We start from the raw sequence: 24,762 nt of genomic DNA, 5'->3' as shown, positions 1-24,762 counted from the left end.
TTCTTTTTGTTCAGTTTTTTTCCCTCAGCTGTCTGAACCGGGGGCCAAGTTTCTGAACTTGTCTTTGCATGTTGCCTGGCACCATGTCTTAGTTGGTTGAAGTACCTCTCTAGTAAAGTGGAGTTCCTGGTTTTGTAACCCACAGTGGTTTTAAAATGGCAGCTTTGGTGTTTTCACTGATTTCCAGCCCGCCATCTAACTTTAGAAAGTTACTTTGACAGAGCCGGGCTATGTCTCGCACACGAAAAATGGTCAATTTGGTTTGTTTTTAAAATGGCTCTGTGGCGCAATGGATAGCGCATTGGACGTCTAGGGGAGATTGTTGAAGAGATTCAAAGGTTGTGGGTTCGAGTCCCACTAGAGTCAAACATAATTTTTTTGTCTCCTCCTTCCCTGAACAATGGAATGGAAAGAGTGATCTGATACAAAATAGCAAATGGTCTAATCCTTGAGTTCCCAACCCTTTTCACCAAGGGACCTATTTTTCACACCTACATAATTGTGTGACGTGTCAATTTTGTTGGAGTCCGTAACTTATCTCTACCTCCTTTCTCTGGTGCCTTTCGGTTAGCCCATTAGGCCAGCCAACCAAAAGTTGGTGGTATAAGCACACCCAAGTCCAACCTTCTTTTTGTTCAGCTTTTCCCTCACCTGTCTGAACCGGGGGCCAAGTTTCTGAACTTGTCTTTGCATGTTGCCTGGCACCATGTCTTAGTTGGTTGAAGTACCTCTCTAGTAAAGTGGAGTTCCTGGTTTTGTAACCCACAGTGGTTTTAAAATGGCAGCTTTGGTGTTTTCACTGATTTCCAGCCCGCCATCTAACTTTAGAAAGTTACTTTGACAGAGCCGGGCTATGTCCCGCACACGAAAAATGGTCAATTTTATTTTTTTCTAAAATTGTTCTGTGGCGCAACGGATAGCGCATTGGACTCCTAGGAGAGAATGCTGAAGAGATTCAAAGGTTGTGGGTTCAAGTCCCACTAGAGTCAACCATAATTTTTTGTCTCCTCCTTCCCTGAACAATGGAATGGACAGAGTGATCTGATACAAAATAGCAAATGGTCTAATCCTTGTGTTCCCAACCCTATTCACCAAGGGACCAATTTTTCACACCTACATAATTGTCTGACGTGTAAATTTAGTTTGGAGTCCGTAACTTATCTCTACCACCATTCTCTGGTGCTTTTCGGTTAGCGCATTAGGCCAGTCAACCAAAGGTTGGTGGTATGAGCACACCCAAGTCCGACCTTCTTTTTGTTCAGTTTTTTTCCCTCAGCTGTCTGAACCGGGGGCCAAGTTTCTGAACTTGTCTTTGCATGTTGCCTGGCACCATGTCTTAGTTGGTTGAAGTACCTCTCTAGTAAAGTGGAGTTCCTGGTTTTGTAACCCACAGTGGTTTTAAAATGGCAGCTTTGGTGTTTTCACTGATTTCCAGCCCGCCATCTAACTTTAGAAAGTTACTTTGACAGAGCCGGGCTATGTCTCGCACACGAAAAATGGTCAATTTGGTTTGTTTTTAAAATGGCTCTGTGGCGCAATGGATAGCGCATTGGACTTCTAGGGGAGATTGTTGAAGAGATTCAAAGGTTGTGGGGTCGAGTCCCACTAGAGTCAAACATTATTTTTTTGTCTCCTCCTTCCCTGAACAATGGAATGGAAAGAGTGATCTGATACAAAATAGCAAATGGTCTAATCCTTGAGTTCCCAACCCTATTCACCAAGCGACCTATTTTTCACACCTACATAATTGTCTGACGTGTAAATTTAGTTTGGAGTCCGTAACTTATCTCTACCACCATTCTCTGGTGCTTTTCGGTTAGCGCATTAGGCCAGTCAACCAAAGGTTGGTGGTATGAGCACACCCAAGTCCAACCTTCTTTTTGTTCAGTTTTTTTCCCTCAGCTGTCTGAACCGGGGGGCCAAGTTTCTGAACTTGTCTTTGCATGTTGCCTGGCACCATGTCTTAGTTGGTTGAAGTACCTCTCTAGTAAAGTGGAGTTCCTGGTCTTGTAACCCACAGTGGTTTTAAAATGGCAGCATTGGTGTTTTCACTGATTTCCAGCCCGCCATCTAACTTTAGAAAGTTACTTTGACAGAGCCGGGCTATGACCCGCACACGAAAAATGGTCAATTTGGCTAGTTAGCAAAATGGCTCTGTGGCGCAATGGATAGCGCATTGGACTTCTAGGAGAGATTGTTGAAGAGATTCAAAGGTTGTGGGTTCGAGTCCCACTAGAGTCAAACATTATTTATTTGTCTCCTCCTTCCCTGAACAATGGAATGGAAAGAGTGATCTGATACAAAATAGCAAATGGTCTAATCCTTGAGTTCCCAACCCTTTTCACCAAGGGACCTATTTTTCACACCTACATAATTGTGTGACGTGTCAATTTTGTTGGAGTCCGTAACTTATCTCTACCACCTTTCTCTGGTGCCTTTCGGTTAGCCCATTAGGCCAGTCAACCAAAAGTTGGTGGTATGAGCACACCCAAGTCCAACCTTCTTTTTGTTCAGCTTTTCCCTCACCTGTCTGAACCGGGGGCCAAGTTTCTGAACTTGTCTTTGCATGTTAACTGGCACCATGTCTTAGTTGGTTGAATTACCTTTCTAGTAAAGTGGAGTTCCTGGTTTTGTAACCCACAGTGGTTTTAAAATGGCAGCTTCGGTGTTTTCACTGATTTCCAGCCCGCCATCTAACTTTTAAAAGTTACTTTGACATAGCCGGGCTATGTCCCGCACACGAAAAATTGTCAATTTGGTTTGTTTGCAAAATGGCTCTGTGGCGCAATGGATAGCGCATTGGACTTCTAGGAGAGATTGCTGAAGAGATTCAAAGGTTGTGGGTTCAAGTCCCACTAGAGTCAACCATACTTTCTTTGTCTCCTCCTTCCCTGAACAATGGAATGGAAAGAGTGATCTGATACAAAATAGCAAATTGTGTAATCCTTGTGTTCCCAACCCTATTCACCAAGGGACCAATTTTTCACACTTACATAATTGTCTGACGTGTAAATTTAGTTTGGAGTCCGTAACTTATCTCTACCAACTTTCTCTGGTGCCTTTCGGTTAGCGCATTAGGCCAGTCAACCAAAGGTTGGTGGTATGAGCACACCCAAGTCCAACCTTCTTTTTGTTCAGTTTTTTTCCCTCAGCTGTCTGAACCGGGGGCCAAGTTTCTGAACTTGTCTTTGCATGTTGCCTGGCACCATGTCTTAGTTGGTTGAAGTACCTCTCTAGTAAAGTGGAGTTCCTGGTTTTGTAACCCACAGTGGATTTAAAATGGCAGCTTTGGTGTTTTCACTGATTTCCAGCCCGCCATCTAACTTTTAAAAGTTACTTTGACAGAGTCGGGCTATGTCCCGCACACGAAAAATGGTCAATTTGTTTTTTTTGCAAAATGGCTCTGTGGCGCAATGGATAGCGCATTGGACCTCTAGGAGAGATTGCTGAAGAGATTCAAAGGTTGTGGGTTCAAGTCCCACTAGAGTCAAACATAATTTTTTTGTCTCCTCCTTCCCTGAACAATGGAATGGAAAGAGTGATCTGATACAAAATAGCAAATGGTCTAATCCTTGAGTTCCCAACCCTTTTCACCAAGGGACCTATTTTTCACACCTACATAATTGTGTGACGTGTCAATTTTGTTGGAGTCCGTAACTTATCTCTACCACCTTTCTCTGGTGCCTTTCGGTTAGCCCATTAGGCCAGTCAACCAAAAGTTGGTGGTATGAGCACACCCAAGTCCAACCTTCTTTTTGTTCAGTTTTTTTCCCTCAGCTGTCTGAACCGGGGGCCAAGTTTCTGAACTTGTCTTTGCATGTTGCCTGGCACCATGTCTTAGTTGGTTGAAGTACCTCTCTAGTAAAGTGGAGTTCCTGGTTTTGTAACCCACAGTGGTTTTAAAATGGCAGCATTGGTGTTTTCACTGATTTCCAGCCCGCCATCTAACTTTAGAAAGTTACTTTGACAGAGCCGGGCTATGACCCGCACACGAAAAATGGTCAATTTGGCTAGTTAGCAAAATGGCTCTGTGGCGCAATGGATAGCGCATTGGACTTCTAGGAGAGATTGTTGAAGAGATTCAAAGGTTGTGGGTTCGAGTCCCACTAGAGTCAAACATTATTTTTTTGTCTCCTCCTTCCCTGAACAATGGAATGGAAAGAGTGATCTGATACAAAATAGCAAATGGTCTAATCCTTGAGTTCCCAACCCTTTTCACCAAGGGACCTATTTTTCACACCTACATAATTGTGTGACGTGTCAATTTTGTTGGAGTCCGTAACTTATCTCTACCACCTTTCTCTGGTGCCTTTCGGTTAGCCCATTAGGCCAGTCAACCAAAAGTTGGTGGTATGAGCACACCCAAGTCCAACCTTCTTTTTGTTCAGCTTTTCCCTCAGCTGTCTGAACCGGGGGCCAAGTTTCTGAACTTGTCTTTGCATGTTAACTGGCACCATGTCTTAGTTGGTTGAATTACCTTTCTAGTAAAGTGGAGTTCCTGGTTTTGTAACCCACAGTGGTTTTAAAATGGCAGCTTCGGTGTTTTCACTGATTTCCAGCCCGCCATCTAACTTTTAAAAGTTACTTTGACATAGCCGGGCTATGTCCCGCACACGAAAAATTGTCAATTTGGTTTGTTTGCAAAATGGCTCTGTGGCGCAATGGATAGCGCATTGGACTTCTAGGAGAGATTGCTGAAGAGATTCAAAGGTTGTGGGTTCAAGTCCCACTAGAGTCAACCATACTTTATTTGTCTCCTCCTTCCCTGAACAATGGAATGGAAAGAGTGATCTGATACAAAATAGCAAATTGTGTAATCCTTGTGTTCCCAACCCTATTCACCAAGGGACCAATTTTTCACACTTACATAATTGTCTGACGTGTAAATTTAGTTTGGAGTCCGTAACTTATCTCTACCAACTTTCTCTGGTGCCTTTCGGTTAGCGCATTAGGCCAGTCAATCAAAGGTTGGTGGTATGAGCACACCCAAGTCCAACCTTCTTTTTGTTCAGTTTTTTTCCCTCAGCTGTCTGAACCGGGGGCCAAGTTTCTGAACTTGTCTTTGCATGTTGCCTGGCACCATGTCTTAGTTGGTTGAAGTACCTCTCTAGTAAAGTGGAGTTCCTGGTTTTGTAACCCACAGTGGATTTAAAATGGCAGCTTTGGTGTTTTCACTGATTTCCAGCCCGCCATCTAACTTTTAAAAGTTACTTTGACAGAGTCGGGCTATGTCCCGCACACGAAAAATGGTCAATTTGTTTTTTTTGCAAAATGGCTCTGTGGCGCAATGGATAGCGCATTGGACTTCTAGGAGAGATTGCTGAAGAGATTCAAAGGTTGTGGGTTCAAGTCCCACTAGAGTCAAACATAATTTTTTTGTCTCCTCCTTCCCTGAACAATGGAATGGAAAGAGTGATCTGATACAAAATAGCAAATGGTCTAATCCTTGAGTTCCCAACCCTTTTCACCAAGGGACCTATTTTTCACACCTACATAATTGTGTGACGTGTCAATTTTGTTGGAGTCCGTAACTTATCTCTACCACCTTTCTCTGGTGCCTTTCGGTTAGCCCATTAGGCCAGTCAACCAAAAGTTGGTGGTATGAGCACACCCAAGTCCAACCTTCTTTTTGTTCAGCTTTTCCCTCACCTGTCTGAACCGGGGGCCAAGTTTCTGAACTTGTCTTTGCATGTTAACTGGCACCATGTCTTAGTTGGTTGAATTACCTTTCTAGTAAAGTGGAGTTCCTGGTTTTGTAACCCACAGTGGTTTTAAAATGGCAGCTTCGGTGTTTTCACTGATTTCCAGCCCGCCATCTAACTTTAGAAAGTTACTTTGACAGAGCCGGGCTATGTCCCGCACACGAAAATTGGTTAATTTGGTTTGTTTGCAAAATGGCTTTTTGGGGCAATGGATAGCGCATTGGACGTCTAGGGGAGATTGTTGAAGAGATTCAAAGGTTGTGGGGTCGAGTCCCACTAGAGTCAAACATTATTTTTTTGTCTCCTCCTTCCCTGAACAATGAAATGGAAAGAGTGATCTGATACAAAATAGCAAATGGTGTAATCCTTGAGTTCCCAACCCTGTTCACCAAGGGACCTATTTTTCACACCTACATAATTGTGTGACATGTCAATTTTGTTGGAGTCCGTAACTTATCTCTACCACCTTTCTCTGGTGCCTTTCGGTTAGCCCATTAGGCCAGTCAACCAAAAGTTGGTGGTATGAGCACACCCAAGTCCAACCTTCTTTTTGTTCAGCTTTTCCCTCACCTGTCTGAACCGGGGGCCAAGTTTCTGAACTTGTCTTTGCATGTTAACTGGCACCATGTCTTAGTTGGTTGAATTACCTTTCTAGTAAAGTGGAGTTCCTGGTTTTGTAACCCACAGTGGTTTTAAAATGGCAGCTTCGGTGTTTTCACTGATTTCCAGCCCGCCATCTAACTTTTAAAAGTTACTTTGACAGAGCCGGGCTATGTCCCGCACACGAAAAATGGTCAATTTGGTTTTTTTGCAAAATGGCTCTGTGGCGCAATGGATAGCGCATTGGACTTCTAGGAGAGATTGCTGAAGAGATTCAAAGGTTGTGGGTTCAAGTCCCACTAGAGTCAAACATAATTTTTTTGTCTCCTCCTTCCCTGAACAATGGAATGGAAAGAGTGATCTGATACAAAATAGCAAATTGTGTAATCCTTGTGTTCCCAACCCTATTCACCAAGGGACTTATTTTTCACACCTACATAATTGTGTGACGTGTCAATTTTGTTGGAGTCCGTAAATTATCTCTACCTCCTTTCTCTGGTGCCTTTCGGTTAGCCCATTAGGCCAGTCAACCAAAAGTTGGTGGTATGAGCAAACCCAAGTCCAACCTTCTTTTTGTTCAGCTTTTCCCTCACCTGTCTGAACCTGTGGCCAAGTTTCTGAACTTGTCTTTGCATGTTAACTGGCACCATGTCTTAGTTGGTTGAAGTACCTTTCTAGTAAAGTGGAGTTCCTGGTCTTGTAACCCACAGTGGTTTTAAAATGGCAGCTTCGGTGTTTTCACTGATTTCCAGCCCGCCATCTAACTTTTAAAAGTTACTTTGACAGAGCCGGGCTATGTCCCGCACACGAAAAATGGTCAATTTGGTTTCTTTGCAAAATGGCTCTGTGGCGCAATGGATAGCGCATTGGACTTCTAGGAGAGATTGCTGAAGAGATTCAAAGGTTGTGGGTTCAAGTCCCACTAGCGTCAACCATACTTTTTTTGTCTCCTCCTTCCCTGAACAATGGAATGGAAAGAGTGATCTGATACAAAATAGCAAATTGTGTAATCCTTGTGTTCCCAACCCTATTCACCAAGGGACCAATTTTTCACACTTACATAATTGTCTGACGTGTAAATTTAGTTTGGAGTCCGTAACTTATCTCTAACACCATTCTCTGGTGCTTTCGGTTAGCGCATTAGGCCAGTCAACCAAAGGTTGGTGGTATGAGCACACCCAAGTCCAACCTTCTTTTTGTTCAGTTTTTTTCCCTCAGCTGTCTGAACCGGGGGCCAAGTTTCTGAACTTGTCTTTGCATGTTGCCTGGCACCATGTCTTAGTTGGTTGAAGTACCTCTCTAGTAAAGTGGAGTTCCTGGTTTTGTAAACCACAGTGATTTTAAAATGGCAGCATTGGTGTTTTCACTGATTTCCAGCCCGCCATCTAACTTTAGAAAGTTACTTTGACAGAGCCGGGCTATGTCCCGCACACGAAAAATGGTCAATTTGGTTTGTTTGCAAAATGGCTCTGTGGCGCAATGGATAGCACATTGGACTTCTAGGAGAGATTGCTGAAGAGATTCAAAGGTTGTGGGTTCAAGTCCCACTAGAGTCTACCAGAATTTTTTTGTCTCCTCCTTCCCTGAACAATGGAATGGAAAGAGTGATCTGATACAAAATAGCAAATGGTCTAATCCTTGTGTTCCCAACCCTATTCACCAAGGGACCAATTTTTCACACCTAAATAATTGTCTGACGTGTAAATTTAGTTTGGAGTCCGTAACTTATCTCTACCACCATTCTCTGGTGCTTTTCGGTTCGCGCATTAGGCCAGTCAACCAAAGGTTGGTGGTATGAGCACACCCAAGTCCAACCTTCTTTTTGTTCAGTTTTTTTCCCTCAGCTGTCTGAACCGGGGGCCAAGTTTCTGAACTTGTATTTGCATGTTTTCTGGCACCATGTCTTAGTTGGTTGAAGTACCTCTCTAGTAAAGTGGAGTTCCTGGTTTTGTAACCCACAGTGGTTTTAAAATGGCAGCTTTGGTGTTTTCACTGATTTCCAGCCCGCCATCTAACTTTAGAAAGTTACTTTGACAGAGCCGGGCTATGTCCCGCACACGAAAAATGGTCAATTTGGTTTGTTAGCAAAATGGCTCTGTGGCGCAATGGATAGCGCATTGGACTTCTAGGAGAGATTGATGAAGAGATTCAAAGGTTGTGGGTTCGAGTCCCACTAGAGTCAAACATAATTTTTTTGTCTCCTCCTTCCCTGAACAATGGAATGGAAAGAGTGATCTGATACAAAATAGCAAATGGTCTAATCCTTGAGTTCCCAACCCTTTTCACCAAGGGACCTATTTTTCACACCTACATAATTGTGTGACGTGTCAATTTTGTTGGAGTCCGTAACTTATCTCTACCACCTTTCTCTGGTGCCTTTCGGTTAGCCCATTAGGCCAGTCAACCAAAAGTTGGTGGTATGAGCACACCCAAGTCCAACCTTCTTTTTGTTCAGCTTTTCCCTCAACTGTCTGAACCGGGGGCCAAGTTTCTGAACTTGTCTTTGCATGTTAACTGGCACCATGTCTTAGTTGGTTGAAGTACCTTTCTAGTAAAGTGGAGTTCCTGGTTTTGTAACCCACAGTGGTTTTAAAATGGCAGCTTCGGTGTTTTCACTGATTTCCAGCCCGCCATCTAACTTTAGAAAGTTACTTTGACAGAGCCGGGCTATGTCCCGCACACGAAAAATGGTCAATTTGGTTTGTTTGCAAAATGGCGCTGTGGCGCAATGGATAGCGCATTGGACTTCTAGGAGAGATTGCTGAAGAGATTCAAAGGTTGTGGGTTCAAGTCCCACTAGAGTCTACCAGAATTTTTTTGTCTCCTCCTTCCCTGAACAATGGAATGGAAAGAGTGATCTGATACAAAATAGCAAATGGTCTAATCCTTGTGTTCCCAACCCTATTCACCAAGGGACCAATTTTTCACACCTAAATAATTGTCTGACGTGTAAATTTAGTTTGGAGTCCGTAACTTATCTCTACCACCATTCTCTGGTGCTTTTCGGTTCGCGCATTAGGCCAGTCAACCAAAGGTTGGTGGTATGAGCACACCCAAGTCCAACCTTCTTTTTGTTCAGTTTTTTTCCCTCAGCTGTCTGAACCGGGGGCCAAGTTTCTGAACTTGTATTTGCATGTTGCCTGGCACCATGTCTTAGTTGGTTGAAGTACCTCTCTAGTAAAGTGGAGTTCCTGGTTTTGTAACCCACAGTGGTTTTAAAATGGCAGCTTTGGTGTTTTCACTGATTTCCAGCCCGCCATCTAACTTTAGAAAGTTACTTTGACAGAGCCGGGCTATGTCCCGCACACGAAAAATGGTCAATTTGGCTTGTTAGCAAAATGGCTCTGTGGCGCAATGGATAGCGCATTGGACTTCTAGGAGAGATTGATGAAGAGATTCAAAGGTTGTGGGTTCGAGTCCCACTAGAGTCAAACATAATTTTTTTGTCTCCTCCTTCCCTGAACAATGGAATGGAAAGAGTGATCTGATACAAAATAGCAAATGGTCTAATCTTTGAGTTCCCAACCCTTTTCACCAAGGGACCTATTTTTCACACCTACATAATTGTGTGACGTGTCAATTTTGTTGGAGTCCGTAACTTATCTCTACCACCTTTCTCTGGTGCCTTTCGGTTAGCCCATTAGGCCAGTCAACCAAAAGTTGGTGGTATGAGCACACCCAAGTCCAACCTTCTTTTTGTTCAGCTTTTCCCTCAACTGTCTGAACCGGGGGCCAAGTTTCTGAACTTGTCTTTGCATGTTAACTGGCACCATGTCTTAGTTGGTTGAAGTACCTTTCTAGTAAAGTGGAGTTCCTGGTTTTGTAACCCACAGTGGTTTTAAAATGGCAGCTTCGGTGTTTTCACTGATTTCCAGCCCGCCATCTAACTTTAGAAAGTTACTTTGACAGAGCCGGGCTATGTCCCGCACACGAAAAATTGTCAATTTGGTTTGTTTGCAAAATGGCTCTGTGGCGCAATGGATAGCGCATTGGACTTCTAGGAGAGATTGCTGAAGAGATTCAAAGGTTGTGGATTCAAGTCCCACTAGAGTCAAACATTCTTTTTTTGTCTCCTCCTTCCCTGAACAATGGAATGGAAAGAGTGATCTGATACAAAATAGCAAATTGTGTAATCCTTGTGTTCCCAACCCTATTCACCAAGGGACCAATTTTTCACACTTACATAATTGTCTGACGTGTAAATTTAGTTTGGAGTCCGTAACTTATCTCTACCACCATTCTCTGGTGCTTTTCGGTTAGCGCATTAGGCCAGTCAACCAAAGGTTGGTGGTATGAGCACACCCAAGTCCAACCTTCTTTTTGTTCAGTTTTTTTCCCTCAGCTGTCTGAACCGGGGGCCAAGTTTCTGAACTTGTCTTTGCATGTTGCCTGGCACTATGTCTTAGTTGGTTGAAGTACCTCTCTAGTAAAGTGGAGTTCCTGGTTTTGTAACCCACAGTGGTTTTAAAATGGCAGCATTGGTGTTTTCACTGATTTCCAGCCCGCCATCTAACTTTAGAAAGTTACTTTGACAGAGCCGGGCTATGTCCCGCACACGAAAAATTGTTAATTTGGTTTGTTTGCAAAATGGCTCTTTGGGGCAATGGATAGCGCATTGGACGCCTAGGGGAGATTGTTGAAGAGATTCAAAGAATGTGTGTTCAAGTCCCACTAGATTCAAACATTATTTTTTTGTCTCCTCCTTCCCTGAACAATGGAATGGAAAGAGTGATCTGATACAAAATAGCAAATGGTCTAATCCTTGAGTTCCCAACCCTTTTCACCAAGGGACCTATTTTTCACACCTACATAATTGTCTGACGTGTCAATTTTGTTGGAGTCCGTAACTTATCTCTACCTCCTTTCTCTGGTGCCTTTCGGTTTGCCCATTAGGCCAGTCAACCAAAAGTTGGTGGTATGAGCACACCCAAGTCCAACCTTCTTTTTGTTCAGCTTTTCCCTCACCTGTCTGAACCGGGGGCCAAGTTTCTGAACTTGTCTTTGCATGTTAACTGGCACCATGTCTTAGTTGGTTGAAGTACCTTTCTAGTAAAGTGGAGTTCCTGGTTTTGTAACCCACAGTGGTTTTAAAATGGCAGCTTCGGTGTTTTCACTGATTTCCAGCCCGCCATCTAACTTTAGAAAGTTACTTTGACAGAGCCGGGCTATGTCCCGCACACGAAACATGGTCAATTTGGTTTGTTTGCAAAATGGCTCTGTGGCGCAATGGATAGCGCTTTGGACTTCTAGGAGAGATTGCTGAAGAGATTCAAAGGTTGTGGGTTCAAGTCCCACTAGCGTCAACCATACTTTTTTTGTCTCCTCCTTCCCTGAACAATGGAATGGAAAGAGTGATCTGATACAAAATAGCAAATTGTGTAATCCTTGTGTTCCCAACCCTATTCACCAAGGGACCAATTTTTCACACTTACATAATTGTCTGACGTGTAAATTTAGTTTGGAGTCCGTAACTTATCTCTAACACCATTCTCTGGTGCTTTCGGTTAGCGCATTAGGCCAGTCAACCAAAGGTTGGTGGTATGAGCACACCCAAGTCCAACCTTCTTTTTGTTCAGTTTTTTTCCCTCAGCTGTCTGAACCGGGGGCCAAGTTTCTGAACTTGTCTTTGCATGTTGCCTGGCACCATGTCTTAGTTGGTTGAAGTACCTCTCTAGTAAAGTGGAGTTCCTGGTTTTGTAAACCACAGTGATTTTAAAATGGCAGCATTGGTGTTTTCACTGATTTCCAGCCCGCCATCTAACTTTAGAAAGTTACTTTGACAGAGCCGGGCTATGTCCCGCACACGAAAAATGGTCAATTTGGTTTGTTTGCAAAATGGCTCTGTGGCGCAATGGATAGCGCATTGGACTTCTAGGAGAGATTGCTGAAGAGATTCAAAGGTTGTGGGTTAAGTCCCACTAGAGTCTACCAGAATTTTTTTGTCTCCTCCTTCCCTGAACAATGGAATGGAAAGAGTGATCTGATACAAAATAGCAAATGGTCTAATCCTTGTGTTCCCAACCCTATTCACCAAGGGACCAATTTTTCACACCTAAATAATTGTCTGACGTGTAAATTTAGTTTGGAGTCCGTAACTTATCTCTACCACCATTCTCTGGTGCTTTTCGGTTCGCGCATTAGGCCAGTCAACCAAAGGTTGGTGGTATGAGCACACCCAAGTCCAACCTTCTTTTTGTTCAGTTTTTTTCCCTCAGCTGTCTGAACCGGGGGCCAAGTTTCTGAACTTGTATTTGCATGTTGCCTGGCACCATGTCTTAGTTGGTTGAAGTACCTCTCTAGTAAAGTGGAGTTCCTGGTTTTGTAACCCACAGTGGTTTTAAAATGGCAGCTTTGGTGTTTTCACTGATTTCCAGCCCGCCATCTAACTTTAGAAAGTTACTTTGACAGAGCCGGGCTATGTCCCGCACACGAAAAATGGTCAATTTGGCTTGTTAGCAAAATGGCTCTGTGGCGCAATGGATAGCGCATTGGACTTCTAGGAGAGATTGATGAAGAGATTCAAAGGTTGTGGGTTCGAGTCCCACTAGAGTCAAACATAATTTTTTTGTCTCCTCCTTCCCTGAACAATGGAATGGAAAGAGTGATCTGATACAAAATAGCAAATGGTCTAATCCTTGAGTTCCCAACCCTTTTCACCAAGGGACCTATTTTTCACACCTACATAATTGTGTGACGTGTCAATTTTGTTGGAGTCCGTAACTTATCTCTACCACCTTTCTCTGGTGCCTTTCGGTTAGCCCATTAGGCCAGTCAACCAAAAGTTGGTGGTATGAGCACACCCAAGTCCAACCTTCTTTTTGTTCAGTTTTTCCCTCAACTGTCTGAACCGGGGGCCAAGTTTCTGAACTTGTCTTTGCATGTTAACTGGCACCATGTCTTAGTTGGTTGAAGTACCTTTCTAGTAAAGTGGAGTTCCTGGTTTTGTAACCCACAGTGGTTTTAAAATGGCAGCTTCGGTGTTTTCACTGATTTCCAGCCCGCCATCTAACTTTAGAAAGTTACTTTGACAGAGCCGGGCTATGTCCCGCACACGAAAAATTGTCAATTTGGTTTGTTTGCAAAATGGCTCTGTGGCGCAATGGATAGCGCATTGGACTTCTAGGAGAGATTGCTGAAGAGATTCAAAGGTTGTGGATTCAAGTCCCACTAGAGTCAAACATTCTTTTTTTGTCTCCTCCTTCCCTGAACAATGGAATGGAAAGAGTGATCTGATACAAAATAGCAAATTGTGTAATCCTTGTGTTCCCAACCCTATTCACCAAGGGAACAATTTTTCACACTTACATAATTGTCTGACGTGTAAATTTAGTTTGGAGTCCGTAACTTATCTCTACCACCATTCTCTGGTGCTTTTCGGTTAGCGCATTAGGCCAGTCAACCAAAGGTTGGTGGTATGAGCACACCCAAGTCCAACCTTCTTTTTGTTCAGTTTTTTTCCCTCAGCTGTCTGAACCGGGGGCCAAGTTTCTGAACTTGTCTTTGCATGTTGCCTGGCACTATGTCTTAGTTGGTTGAAGTACCTCTCTAGTAAAGTGGAGTTCCTGGTTTTGTAACCCACAGTGGTTTTAAAATGGCAGCATTGGTGTTTTCACTGATTTCCAGCCCGCCATCTAACTTTAGAAAGTTACTTTGACAGAGCCGGGCTATGTCCCGCACACGAAAAATTGTTAATTTGGTTTGTTTGCAAAATGGCTCTTTGGGGCAATGGATAGCGCATTAGACGCCTAGGGGAGATTGTTGAAGAGATTCAAAGAATGTGTGTTCAAGTCCCACTAGATTCAAACATTATTTTTTTGTCTCCTCCTTCCCTGAACAATGGAATGGAAAGAGTGATCTGATACAAAATAGCAAATGGTCTAATCCTTGAGTTCCCAACCCTTTTCACCAAGGGACCTATTTTTCACACCTACATAATTGTGTGACGTGTCAATTTTGTTGGAGTCCGTAACTTATCTCTACCACCTTTCTCTGGTGCCTTTCGGTTAGCCCATTAGGCCAGTCAACCAAAAGTTGGTGGTATAAGCACACCCAAGTCCAACCTTCTTTTTGTTCAGCTTTTCCCTTACCTGTCTGAACCGGGGGCCAAGTTTCTGAACTTGTCTTTGCATGTTGCCTGGCACCATATCTTAGTTGCTTGAAGTACCTCTCTAGTAAAGTGGAGTTCCTGGTTTTGTAACCCACAGTGGTTTTAAAATGGCAGCTTTGGTGTTTTCACTGATTTCCAGCCCGCCATTTAACTTTAGAAAGTTACTTTGACAGAGCCGGGCTATGTCCCGCACACGAAAAATGGTCAATTTGGTTTGTTTACAAAATGGCTCTGTGGCACAATGGATAGCGCTTTGGACTTCTAGGAGAGATTGCTGAAGAGATTCAAAGGTTGTGGGTTCAAGTCCCACTTTAGTCAACCAGAATTTTTTTGTCTCCTCCTTCCCTGAACAATGGAATGGAAAGAGTGATCTGATACAAAATAGCAAATTGTGTAATCCTTGTGTTCCCAACCCTATTCACCAAGGGACCAATTTTTCACACCTACATAATTGTCTGACGTGTAAATTTAGTTTGGAGTCCGTAACTTATCTCTACCACCATTCTCTGGTGCTTTTCGGTTAGCGCATTAGGCCAGTCAACCAAAAGTTGGTGGTATAAGCACACCCAAGTCCAACCTTCTTTTTGTTCAGCTTTTCCCTTACCTGTCTGAACCGGGGGCCAAGTTTCTGAACTTGTCTTTGCATGTTGCCTGGCACCATATCTTAGTTGCTTGAAGTACCTCTCTAGTAAAGTGGAGTTCCTGGTTTTGTAACCCACAGTGGTTTTAAAATGGCAGCTTTGGTGTTTTCACTGATTTCCAGCCCGCCATTTAACTTTAGAAAGTTACTTTGACAGAGCCGGGCTATGTCCCGCACACGAAAAATGGTCAATTTGGTTTGTTTGCAAAATGGCTCTGTGGCGCAATGGATAGCGCTTTGGACTTCTAGGAGAGATTGCTGAAGAGATTCAAAGGTTGTGGGTTCAAGTCCCACTTTAGTCAACTAGAATTTTTTTGTCTCCACCTTCCCTGAACAATGGAATGGAAAGAGTGATCTGATACAAAATAGCAAATTGTGTAATCCTTGTGTTCCCAACCCTATTCACCAAGGGACCAATTTTTCACACCTACATAATTGTCTGACGTGTAAATTTAGTTTGGAGTCCGTAACTTATCTCTACCACCATTCTCTGGTGCTTTGCGGTTAGCGCATTAGGCCAGTCAACCAAAGGTTGGTGGTATGAGCACACCCAAGTCCAACCTTCTTTTTGTTCAGTTTTTTTCCCTCAGCTGTCTGAACCGGGGGCCAAGTTTCTGAACTTGTCTTTGCATGTTGCCTGGCACCATGTCTTAGTTGGTTGGAGTACCTCTCTAGTAAAGTGGAGTTCCTGGTTTTGTAACCCACAGTGGTTTTAAAATGGCAGCTTTGGTGTTTTCACTGATTTCCAGCCCGCCATCTAACTTTAGAAAGTTACTTTGACAGAGCCGGGCTATGTCCCGCACACGAAAAATTGTCAATTTGGCTTGTTAGCAAAATGTCTCTGTTGCGCAATGGATAGCGCATTGGACTTCTAGGAGAGATTGTTGAAGAGATTCAAAGGTTGTGGGTTTGAGTCCCACTAGAGTCAAACATAATTTTTTTGTCTCCTCCTTCCCTGAACAATGGAATGGAAAGAGTGATCTGATACAAAATAACAAATGGTGTAATCCTTGAGTTCCCAACCCTATTCACCAAGGGACCAATTTTTCACACCTACATAATTGTCTGACGTGTAAATTTAGTTTGGAGTCCGTAACCTATCTCTACCACCTTTCTCTGGTGCCTTTCGGTTAGCCCATTAGGCCAGTCAACCAAAAGTTGGTGGTATGAGCACACCCAAGTCCAACCTTCTTTTTGTTCAGCTTTTCCCTCAGCTGTCTGAACCGGGGGCCAAGTTTCTGAACTTGTCTTTGCATGTTGCCTGGCACCATGTCTTAGTTGGTTGAAGTACCTCTCTAGTAAAGTGGAGTTCCTGGTTTTGTAACCCACAGTGGTTTTAAAATGGCAGCTTTGGTGTTTTAACTGATTTCCAGCCCGCCATCTAACTGTAGAAAGTTACTTTGACAGAGCCGGGCTAAGTCCCGCACACGAAAAATGGTCAATTTGGCTTGATAGCAAAAGGTCTCTGTGGCGCAATGGATAGCGCATTGGATTTCAAGGAGAGATTGTTGAAGAGATTCAAAGGTTGTGGTTTCGAGTCCCACTAGTGTCAAACATAATTTTTTTGTCTCCTCCTTCCCTGAACAATGGAATGGAAAGAGTGATCTGATACAAAATAACAAATGGTGTAATCCTTGAGTTCCCAACCCTATTCACCAAGGGACCAATTTTTCACACCTACATAATTGTCTGACGTGTAAATTTTGTTTGGAGTCCGTAACTTATCTCTACCACCTTTCTCTGGTTCCTTTCGGTTAGCGCATTAGGTCAGTCAACCAAAAGTTGGTTGTATGAGCACACCCAAGTCCAACCTTCTTTTTGTTCAGCTTTTCCCTCAGCTGTCTGAACCGGGGGCCAAGTTTCTGAACTTGTCTTTGCATGTTGCCTGGCACCATGTCTTAGTTGGTTGAAGTACCTCTCTAGTAAAGTGGAGTTCCTGGTTTTGTATCCCACAGTGTCTTTCAAATGGCAGCTTTGGTGTTTTCACTGATTTCCAGCCCGCCATCTAACTTTACAAAGTTACTTTGACAGAGCCGGGCTATGTCCCGCACACGAAAAATGGTCAATTTGGTTTATTTGTAAAATGGCTCTGTGGCGCAATGGATAGCGCATTGGACTTCTAGGAGAGATTGTTGAAGAGTCTCAAAGCTTGTGGTTTTGAGTCCCACTAGAGTCAAGCACAATTTTTGTGTCTGCTCCTTCCCTGAACAATGGAATGGAAAGAGTGATCTGATACAAAATAACAAATGGTGTAATCCTTGAGTTCCCAACCCTATTCACCAAGGGACTAATTCTTCACACCTACATAATTGTCTGACGTGTAAATTTTGTTTGGAGTCCGTAACCTATCTCTACCATCTTTCTCTGGTGCCTTTCGGTTGGCCCATTAGGCCAGTCAACCAAAAGTTGGTGGTATGAGCACACCCAAGTCCAACCTTATTATTGTTCAGATTTTCCCTCAGCTGTCTGAACCGGGGGCCAAGTTTCTGAACTTGTCTTTGCATGTTGCCTGGCACCATGTCTTAGTTCGTTGAAGTTCCTCTCTAGTAAAGTGGAGTTCCTGGTTTTGTAACCCACAGTGGTTTTAAAATGGCAGCTTCTGTGTTTTCACTGATTTCCAGCCCGCCATCTAACTTTAGAAAGTTACTTTGACAGAGCCGGGCTATGTCCCGCACACGAAAAATGGTTAATTTGGTTTGTTTGCAAAATGGTTCATTGGGGCAATGTATAGCGCATTGGACGTCTAGGGGAGATTGTTGAAGAGATTCAAAGAATGTGGGTTCGAGTCCCACTAGAGTCAAACATAATTTTTTTGTCTCCTCCTTCCCTGAACAATGGAATGGAAAGAGTGATCTGATACAAAATAGCAAATGGTCTAATCCTTGAGTTCCCAACCCTTTTCACCAAGGGACCTATTTTTCACACCTACATAATTGTGTGACGTGTCAATTTTGTTGGAGTTCGTAACTTATCTCTACCACCTTTCTCTGGTGCCTTTCGGTTAGCCCATTAGGCCAGTCAACCAAAAGTTGGTGGTATAAGCACACCCAAGTCCAACCTTCTTTTTGTTCAGCTTTTCCCTTACCTGTCTGAACCGGGGGCCAAGTTTCTGAACTTGTCTTTGCATGTTGCCTGGCACCATATCTTAGTTGCTTGAAGTACCTCTCTAGTAAAGTGGAGTTCCTGGTTTTGTAACCCACAGTGGTTTTAAAATGGCAGCTTTGGTGTTTTCACTGATTTCCAGCCCGCCATTTAACTTTAGAAAGTTACTTTGACAGAGCCGGGCTATGTCCCGCACACGAAAAATGGTCAATTTGGTTTGTTTGCAAAATGGCTCTGTGGCGCAATGGATAGCGCTTTGGACTTCTAGGAGAGATTGCTGAAGAGATTCAAAGGTTGTGGGTTCAAGTCCCACTTTAGTCAACTAGAATTTTTTTGTCTCCTCCTTCCCTGAACAAAGGAATGGAAAGAGTGATCTGATACAAAATAGCAAATTGTGTAATCCTTGTGTTCCCAACCCTATTCACCAAGGGACCAATTTTTCACACCTACATAATTGTCTGACGTGTAAATTTAGTTTGGAGTCCGTAACTTATCTCTACCACCATTCTCTGGTGCTTTTCGGTTAGCACATTAGGCCAGTCAACCAAAGGTTGGTGGTATGAGCACACCCAAGTCCAACCTTCTTTTTGTTCAGTTTTTTTCCCTCAGCTGTCTGAACCGGGGGCCAAGTTTCTGAACTTGTCTTTGCATGTTGCCTGGCACCATGTCTTAGTTGGTTGGAGTACCTCTCTAGTAAAGTGGAGTTCCTGGTTTTGTAACCCACAGTGGTTTTAAAATGGCAGCTTTGGTGTTTTCACTGATTTCCAGCCCGCCATCTAACTTTAGAAAGTTACTTTGACAGAGCCGGGCTATGTCCCGCACACGAAAAATGGTCAATTTGGCTTGTTAGTAAAATGGCTCTGTGGCGCAATGGATAGCGCATTGGACTTCTAGGAGAGATTGTTGAAGAGATTCAAAGGTTGTGGGTTCGAGTCCCACTAGAGTCAACCATAATTTTTTTGTCTCCTCCTTCCCTGAACAATGGAATGGAAAGAGTGATCTGATACAAAATAGCAAATTGTGTAATCCTTGTGTTCCCAACCCTATTCACCAAGGGACCAATTTTTCACACCTACACAATTGTCTGTCGTGTAAATTTAGTTTGGAGTCCTTAACCTATCTCTACCACCTTTCTCTGGTGCCTTTCGGTTAGCCCATTAGGCCAGTCAACCAAAAGTTGGTGGTATGAGCACACCCAAGTCCAACCTTCTTTTTGTTCAGCTTTTCCCTTACCTGTCTGAACCGGGGGCCAAGTTTCTGAACTTGTCTTTGCATGTTGCCTGGCACCATATCTTAGTTGCTTGAAGTACCTCTCTAGTAAAGTGGAGTTCCTGGTTTTGTAACCCACAGTGGTTTTAAAATGGCAGCTTTGGTGTTTTCACTGATTTCCAGCCCGCCATTTAACTTTAGAAAGTTACTTTGACAGAGCCGGGCTATGTCCCGCACACGAAAATGGTCAATTTGGTTTGTTTGCAAAATGGCTCTGTGGCGCAATGGATAGCGCTTTGGACTTCTAGGAGAGATTGCTGAAGAGATTCAAAGGTTGTGGGTTCAAGTCCCACTTTAGTCAACTAGAATTTTTTGGTCTCCTCCTTCCCTGAACAATGGAATGGAAAGAGTGATCTGATACAAAATAGCAAATTGTGTAATCCTTGTGTTCCCAACCCTATTCACCAAGGGACCAATTTTTCACACCTACATAATTGTCTGACGTGTAAATTTAGTTTGGAGTCCGTAACTTATCTCTACCACCATTCTCTGGTGCCTTTCGGTTAGCGCATTAGGCCAGTCAACCAAAGGTTGGTGGTATGAGCACACCCAAGTCCAACCTTCTTTTTGTTCAGTTTTTTTCCCTCAGCTGTCTGAACCGGGGGCCAAGTTTCTGAACTTGTCTTTGCATGTTGCCTGGCACCATGTCTTAGTTGGTTGGAGTACCTCTCTAGTAAAGTGGAGTTCCTGGTTTTGTAACCCACAGTGGTTTTAAAATGGCAGCTTTGGTATTTTCACTGATTTCCAGCCCGCCATCTAACTTTAGAAAGTTACTTTGACAGAGCCGGGCTATGTCCCGCACACGAAAAATGGTCAATTTGGCTTGTTAGTAAAATGGCTCTGTGGCGCAATGGATAGCGCATTGGACTTCTAGGAGAGATTGTTGAAGAGATTCAAAGGTTGTGGGTTCGAGTCCCACTAGAGTCAACCATAATTTTTTTGTCTCCTCCTTCCCTGAACAATGGAATGGAAAGAGTGATCTGATACAAAATAGCAAATTGTGTAATCCTTGTGTTCCCAACCCTATTCACCAAGGGACCAATTTTTCACACCTACACAATTGTCTGTCGTGTAAATTTAGTTTGGAGTCCTTAACCTATCTCTACCACCTTTCTCTGGTGCCTTTCGGTTAGCCCATTAGGCCAGTCAACCAAAAGTTGGTGGTATAAGCACACCCAAGTCCAACCTTCTTTTTGTTCAGCTTTTCCCTTACCTGTCTGAACCGGGGGCCAAGTTTCTGAACTTGTCTTTGCATGTTGCCTGGCACCATATCTTAGTTGCTTGAAGTACCTCTCTAGTAAAGTGGAGTTCCTGGTTTTGTAACCCACAGTGGTTTTAAAATGGCAGCTTTGGTGTTTTCACTGATTTCCAGCCCGCCATTTAACTTTAGAAAGTTACTTTGACAGAGCCGGGCTATGTCCCGCACACGAAAAATGGTCAATTTGGTTTGTTTGCAAAATGGCTCTGTGGCGCAATGGATAGCGCTTTGGACTTCTAGGAGAGATTGCTGAAGAGATTCAAAGGTTGTGGGTTCAAGTCCCACTTTAGTCAACTAGAATTTTTTGGTCTCCTCCTTCCCTGAACAATGGAATGGAAAGAGTGATCTGATACAAAATAGCAAATTGTGTAATCCTTGTGTTCCCAACCCTATTCACCAAGGGACCAATTTTTCACACCTACATAATTGTCTGACGTGTAAATTTAGTTTGGAGTCCGTAACTTATCTCTACCACCATTCTCTGGTGCTTTTCGGTTAGCGCATTAGGCCAGTCAACCAAAGGTTGGTGGTATGAGCACACCCAAGTCCAACCTTCTTTTTGTTCAGTTTTTTTCCCTCAGCTGTCTGAACCGGGGGCCAAGTTTCTGAACTTGTCTTTGCATGTTGCCTGGCACCATGTCTTAGTTGGTTGGAGTACCTCTCTAGTAAAGTGGAGTTCCTGGTTTTGTAACCCACAGTGGTTTTAAAATGGCAGCTTTGGTGTTTTCACTGATTTCCAGCCCGCCATCTAACTTTAGAAAGTTACTTTGACAGAGCCGGGCTATGTCCCGCACACGAAAAATGGTCAATTTGGCCTGTTAGCACAATGGCTCTGTTGCGCAATGGATAGCGCATTGGACTTCTAGGAGAGATTGTTGAAGAGATTCAAAGGTTGTGGGTTCGAGTCTCACTAGAGTCAAACATTATTTTTTTTGTCTCCTCCTTCCCTGAACAATGGAATGGAAAGAGTGATCTGATACAAAATAGCAAATGGTGTAATCCTTGAGTTCCCAACCCTTTTCACCAAGGGACCAATTTTTCACACCTACACAATTGTCTGACGTGTAAATTTAGTTTGGAGTCCGTAACCTATCTCTACCACCTTTCTCTGGTGCCTTTTGGTTAGCCCATTAGGCCAGTCAACCAAAAGTTGGTGGTATGAGCACACCCAAGTCCAACCTTCTTTTTGTTCAGATTTTCCCTCAGCTGTCTGAACCGGGGGCCAAGTTTCTGAACTTGTCTTTGCATGTTGCCTGGCACCATGTCTTAGTTGGTTGAAGTACCTCTCTAGTAAAGTGGAGTTCCTGGTTTTGTAAGCCACAGTGGTTTTAAAATGGCAGCTTTGGTGTTTTCACTGATTTCCAGCCCGCCATCTAACTTTAGAAAGTTACTTTGACAGAGCCGGGCTATGTCCCGCACACGAAAAATTGTCAATTTGGTTTGTTTGCAAAATGGCTCTGTGGAGCAATGGATAGCGCATTGGACGTCTAGGGGAGATTGTTGAAGAGATTCAAAGGTTGTGGGTTCGAGTCTCACTAGAGTCAAACATTATTTTTTTGTCTCCTCCTTCCCTGAACAATGGAATGGAAAGAGTGATCTGATACAAAATAGCAAATGGTGTAATACTTGAGTTCCCAACCCTTTTCACCAAGGGACCTATTTTTCACACCTACATAATTGTGTGACGTGTCAATTTTGTTGGAGTCCGTAACTTATCTCTACCACCTTTCTCTTGAGCCTTTCGGTTAGCCCATTAGGCCAGTCAACCAAAAGTTGGTGGTATGAGCACACCCAAGTCCAACCTTCTTTTTGTTCAGCTTTTCCCTCAGCTGTCTGAACCGGGGGCCAAGTTTCTGAACTTGTCTTTGCATGTTGCCTGGCACCATGTCTTAGTTGGTTGAAGTACCTCTCTAGTAAAGTGGAGTTCCTGGTTTTGTAACCCACAGTGGTTTTAAAATGGCAGCTTTGGTGTTTTCACTGATTTCCAGCCCGCCATCTAACTTTAGAAAGTTACTTTGACAGAGCCGGGCTATGTCCCGCACACGAAAAATGGTCAATTTGGCTTGTTAGTAAAATGGCTCTGTGGCGCAATGGATAGCGCATTGGACTTCTAGGAGAGATTGTTGAAGAGATTCAAAGGTTGTGGGTTTGAGTCCCACTAGAGTCAAACATAATTTTTTTGTCTCCTCCTTCCCTGAACAATGGAATGGAAAGAGTGATCTGATACAAAATAACAAATGGTGTAATCCTTGAGTTCCCAACCCTATTCACCAAGGGACCAATTTTTCACACCTACATAATTGTCTGACGTGTAAATTTAGTTTGGAGTCCGTAACCTATCTCTACCACCTTTCTCTGGTGCCTTTCGGTTTGCCCATTAGGCCAGTCAACCAAAAGTTGGTGGTATGAGCACACCCAAGTCCAACCTTCTTTTTGTTCAGCTTTTCCCTCAGCTGTCTGAACCGGGGGCCAAGTTTCTGAACTTGTCTTTGCATGTTGCCTGGCACCATGTCTTAGTTGGTTGAAGTACCTCTCTAGTAAAGTGGAGTTCCTGGTTTTGTAACCCACAGTGGTTTTAAAATGGCAGCTTTGGTGTTTTAACTGATTTCCAGCCCGCCATCTAACTTTAGAAAGTTACTTTGACAGAGCCGGGCTATGTCCCGCACACGAAAAATTGTCAATTTGGTTTGTTTGCAAAATGGCTCTGTGGAGCAATGGATAGCGCATTGGACGTCTAGGGGAGATTGTTGAAGAGATTCAAAGGTTGTGGGTTCGAGTCTCACTAGAGTCAAACATTATTTTTTTGTCTCCTCCTTCCCTGAACAATGGAATGGAAAGAGTGATCTGATACAAAATAGCAAATGGTGTAATACTTGAGTTCCCAACCCTTTTCACCAAGGGACCTATTTTTCACACCTACATAATTGTGTGACGTGTCAATTTTGTTGGAGTCCGTAACTTATCTCTACCACCTTTCTCTTGAGCCTTTCGGTTAGCCCATTAGGCCAGTCAACCAAAAGTTGGTGGTATGAGCACACCCAAGTCCAACCTTCTTTTTGTTCAGCTTTTCCCTCAGCTGTCTGAACCGGGGGCCAAGTTTCTGAACTTGTCTTTGCATGTTGCCTGGCACCATGTCTTAGTTGGTTGAAGTACCTCTCTAGTAAAGTGGAGTTCCTGGTTTTGTAACCCACAGTGGTTTTAAAATGGCAGCTTTGGTGTTTTCACTGATTTCCAGCCCGCCATCTAACTTTAGAAAGTTACTTTGACAGAGCCGGGCTATGTCCCGCACACGAAAAATGGTCAATTTGGCTTGTTAGTAAAATGGCTCTGTGGCGCAATGGATAGCGCATTGGACTTCTAGGAGAGATTGTTGAAGAGATTCAAAGGTTGTGGGTTTGAGTCCCACTAGAGTCAAACATAATTTTTTTGTCTCCTCCTTCCCTGAACAATGGAATGGAAAGAGTGATCTGATACAAAATAACAAATGGTGTAATCCTTGAGTTCCCAACCCTATTCACCAAGGGACCAATTTTTCACACCTACATAATTGTCTGACGTGTAAATTTAGTTTGGAGTCCGTAACCTATCTCTACCACCTTTCTCTGGTGCCTTTCGGTTTGCCCATTAGGCCAGTCAACCAAAAGTTGGTGGTATGAGCACACCCAAGTCCAACCTTCTTTTTGTTCAGCTTTTCCCTCAGCTGTCTGAACCGGGGGCCAAGTTTCTGAACTTGTCTTTGCATGTTGCCTGGCACCATGTCTTAGTTGGTTGAAGTACCTCTCTAGTAAAGTGGAGTTCCTGGTTTTGTAACCCACAGTGGTTTTAAAATGGCAGCTTTGGTGTTTTAACTGATTTCCAGCCCGCCATCTAACTTTAGAAAGTTACTTTGACAGAGCCGGGCTATGTCCCGCACACGAAAAATGGTCAATTTGGCTTGATAGCAAAAGGTCTCTGTGGCGCAATGGATAGCGCATTGGATTTCAAGGAGAGATTGTTGAAGAGATTCAAAGTTTGTGGTTTCGAGTCCCACTAGTGTCAAACATAATTTTTTTCTCTCCTCCTTCCCTGAACAATGGAATGGAAA

The 24,762-nt window shown here is 43.4% G+C and overlaps 26 non-coding genes across 26 annotated transcripts; all 26 read left to right on the top strand.

Moving 5' to 3' along the window:
• Nucleotides 1-275: 275 nt before the first annotated feature.
• Nucleotides 276-366, top strand: trnar-ucu (transfer RNA arginine (anticodon UCU)). Its single transcript is given in 2 exon segments — nt 276-312; nt 331-366. It is a non-coding gene; the product is annotated as a tRNA-Arg (tRNA).
• Nucleotides 367-1,523: 1,157 nt separating this feature from the next.
• On the top strand, nt 1,524-1,614 carry trnar-ucu (transfer RNA arginine (anticodon UCU)). Its single transcript is given in 2 exon segments — nt 1,524-1,560; nt 1,579-1,614. It is a non-coding gene; the product is annotated as a tRNA-Arg (tRNA).
• A 536-nt stretch (nt 1,615-2,150) lies between these two features.
• On the top strand, nt 2,151-2,241 carry trnar-ucu (transfer RNA arginine (anticodon UCU)). The gene is given in 2 exon segments: nt 2,151-2,187; nt 2,206-2,241. It is a non-coding gene; the product is annotated as a tRNA-Arg (tRNA).
• Nucleotides 2,242-2,773: 532 nt separating this feature from the next.
• trnar-ucu (transfer RNA arginine (anticodon UCU)) lies at nt 2,774-2,864 on the top strand. Its single transcript is given in 2 exon segments — nt 2,774-2,810; nt 2,829-2,864. It is a non-coding gene; the product is annotated as a tRNA-Arg (tRNA).
• A 535-nt stretch (nt 2,865-3,399) lies between these two features.
• On the top strand, nt 3,400-3,490 carry trnar-ucu (transfer RNA arginine (anticodon UCU)). Its single transcript is given in 2 exon segments — nt 3,400-3,436; nt 3,455-3,490. It is a non-coding gene; the product is annotated as a tRNA-Arg (tRNA).
• Nucleotides 3,491-4,024: 534 nt separating this feature from the next.
• trnar-ucu (transfer RNA arginine (anticodon UCU)) lies at nt 4,025-4,115 on the top strand. Its single transcript is given in 2 exon segments — nt 4,025-4,061; nt 4,080-4,115. It is a non-coding gene; the product is annotated as a tRNA-Arg (tRNA).
• A 532-nt stretch (nt 4,116-4,647) lies between these two features.
• Nucleotides 4,648-4,738, top strand: trnar-ucu (transfer RNA arginine (anticodon UCU)). The gene is given in 2 exon segments: nt 4,648-4,684; nt 4,703-4,738. It is a non-coding gene; the product is annotated as a tRNA-Arg (tRNA).
• Nucleotides 4,739-5,273: 535 nt separating this feature from the next.
• trnar-ucu (transfer RNA arginine (anticodon UCU)) lies at nt 5,274-5,364 on the top strand. The gene is given in 2 exon segments: nt 5,274-5,310; nt 5,329-5,364. It is a non-coding gene; the product is annotated as a tRNA-Arg (tRNA).
• A 1,155-nt stretch (nt 5,365-6,519) lies between these two features.
• trnar-ucu (transfer RNA arginine (anticodon UCU)) lies at nt 6,520-6,610 on the top strand. The gene is given in 2 exon segments: nt 6,520-6,556; nt 6,575-6,610. It is a non-coding gene; the product is annotated as a tRNA-Arg (tRNA).
• Nucleotides 6,611-7,142: 532 nt separating this feature from the next.
• Nucleotides 7,143-7,233, top strand: trnar-ucu (transfer RNA arginine (anticodon UCU)). The gene is given in 2 exon segments: nt 7,143-7,179; nt 7,198-7,233. It is a non-coding gene; the product is annotated as a tRNA-Arg (tRNA).
• A 534-nt stretch (nt 7,234-7,767) lies between these two features.
• trnar-ucu (transfer RNA arginine (anticodon UCU)) lies at nt 7,768-7,858 on the top strand. The gene is given in 2 exon segments: nt 7,768-7,804; nt 7,823-7,858. It is a non-coding gene; the product is annotated as a tRNA-Arg (tRNA).
• A 535-nt stretch (nt 7,859-8,393) lies between these two features.
• On the top strand, nt 8,394-8,484 carry trnar-ucu (transfer RNA arginine (anticodon UCU)). Its single transcript is given in 2 exon segments — nt 8,394-8,430; nt 8,449-8,484. It is a non-coding gene; the product is annotated as a tRNA-Arg (tRNA).
• Nucleotides 8,485-9,016: 532 nt separating this feature from the next.
• On the top strand, nt 9,017-9,107 carry trnar-ucu (transfer RNA arginine (anticodon UCU)). Its single transcript is given in 2 exon segments — nt 9,017-9,053; nt 9,072-9,107. It is a non-coding gene; the product is annotated as a tRNA-Arg (tRNA).
• Nucleotides 9,108-9,642: 535 nt separating this feature from the next.
• On the top strand, nt 9,643-9,733 carry trnar-ucu (transfer RNA arginine (anticodon UCU)). The gene is given in 2 exon segments: nt 9,643-9,679; nt 9,698-9,733. It is a non-coding gene; the product is annotated as a tRNA-Arg (tRNA).
• Nucleotides 9,734-10,265: 532 nt separating this feature from the next.
• trnar-ucu (transfer RNA arginine (anticodon UCU)) lies at nt 10,266-10,356 on the top strand. The gene is given in 2 exon segments: nt 10,266-10,302; nt 10,321-10,356. It is a non-coding gene; the product is annotated as a tRNA-Arg (tRNA).
• A 1,158-nt stretch (nt 10,357-11,514) lies between these two features.
• Nucleotides 11,515-11,605, top strand: trnar-ucu (transfer RNA arginine (anticodon UCU)). Its single transcript is given in 2 exon segments — nt 11,515-11,551; nt 11,570-11,605. It is a non-coding gene; the product is annotated as a tRNA-Arg (tRNA).
• A 1,159-nt stretch (nt 11,606-12,764) lies between these two features.
• On the top strand, nt 12,765-12,855 carry trnar-ucu (transfer RNA arginine (anticodon UCU)). Its single transcript is given in 2 exon segments — nt 12,765-12,801; nt 12,820-12,855. It is a non-coding gene; the product is annotated as a tRNA-Arg (tRNA).
• A 532-nt stretch (nt 12,856-13,387) lies between these two features.
• trnar-ucu (transfer RNA arginine (anticodon UCU)) lies at nt 13,388-13,478 on the top strand. Its single transcript is given in 2 exon segments — nt 13,388-13,424; nt 13,443-13,478. It is a non-coding gene; the product is annotated as a tRNA-Arg (tRNA).
• A 1,782-nt stretch (nt 13,479-15,260) lies between these two features.
• trnar-ucu (transfer RNA arginine (anticodon UCU)) lies at nt 15,261-15,351 on the top strand. Its single transcript is given in 2 exon segments — nt 15,261-15,297; nt 15,316-15,351. It is a non-coding gene; the product is annotated as a tRNA-Arg (tRNA).
• Nucleotides 15,352-18,381: 3,030 nt separating this feature from the next.
• Nucleotides 18,382-18,472, top strand: trnar-ucu (transfer RNA arginine (anticodon UCU)). Its single transcript is given in 2 exon segments — nt 18,382-18,418; nt 18,437-18,472. It is a non-coding gene; the product is annotated as a tRNA-Arg (tRNA).
• A 535-nt stretch (nt 18,473-19,007) lies between these two features.
• trnar-ucu (transfer RNA arginine (anticodon UCU)) lies at nt 19,008-19,098 on the top strand. Its single transcript is given in 2 exon segments — nt 19,008-19,044; nt 19,063-19,098. It is a non-coding gene; the product is annotated as a tRNA-Arg (tRNA).
• Nucleotides 19,099-19,630: 532 nt separating this feature from the next.
• On the top strand, nt 19,631-19,721 carry trnar-ucu (transfer RNA arginine (anticodon UCU)). The gene is given in 2 exon segments: nt 19,631-19,667; nt 19,686-19,721. It is a non-coding gene; the product is annotated as a tRNA-Arg (tRNA).
• A 535-nt stretch (nt 19,722-20,256) lies between these two features.
• Nucleotides 20,257-20,347, top strand: trnar-ucu (transfer RNA arginine (anticodon UCU)). Its single transcript is given in 2 exon segments — nt 20,257-20,293; nt 20,312-20,347. It is a non-coding gene; the product is annotated as a tRNA-Arg (tRNA).
• A 533-nt stretch (nt 20,348-20,880) lies between these two features.
• Nucleotides 20,881-20,971, top strand: trnar-ucu (transfer RNA arginine (anticodon UCU)). Its single transcript is given in 2 exon segments — nt 20,881-20,917; nt 20,936-20,971. It is a non-coding gene; the product is annotated as a tRNA-Arg (tRNA).
• A 1,783-nt stretch (nt 20,972-22,754) lies between these two features.
• Nucleotides 22,755-22,845, top strand: trnar-ucu (transfer RNA arginine (anticodon UCU)). The gene is given in 2 exon segments: nt 22,755-22,791; nt 22,810-22,845. It is a non-coding gene; the product is annotated as a tRNA-Arg (tRNA).
• A 1,156-nt stretch (nt 22,846-24,001) lies between these two features.
• trnar-ucu (transfer RNA arginine (anticodon UCU)) lies at nt 24,002-24,092 on the top strand. The gene is given in 2 exon segments: nt 24,002-24,038; nt 24,057-24,092. It is a non-coding gene; the product is annotated as a tRNA-Arg (tRNA).
• Nucleotides 24,093-24,762: the final 670 nt, after the last annotated feature.

This window comes from Salvelinus fontinalis, chromosome 13, assembly GCF_029448725.1.
Source record: "Salvelinus fontinalis isolate EN_2023a chromosome 13, ASM2944872v1, whole genome shotgun sequence".
Classification (NCBI taxonomy): domain Eukaryota; kingdom Metazoa; phylum Chordata; class Actinopteri; order Salmoniformes; family Salmonidae; genus Salvelinus; species Salvelinus fontinalis.
Note: the sequence above shows the minus strand (reverse complement) of the source record. Positions and strands in the feature narration are given on the sequence as shown.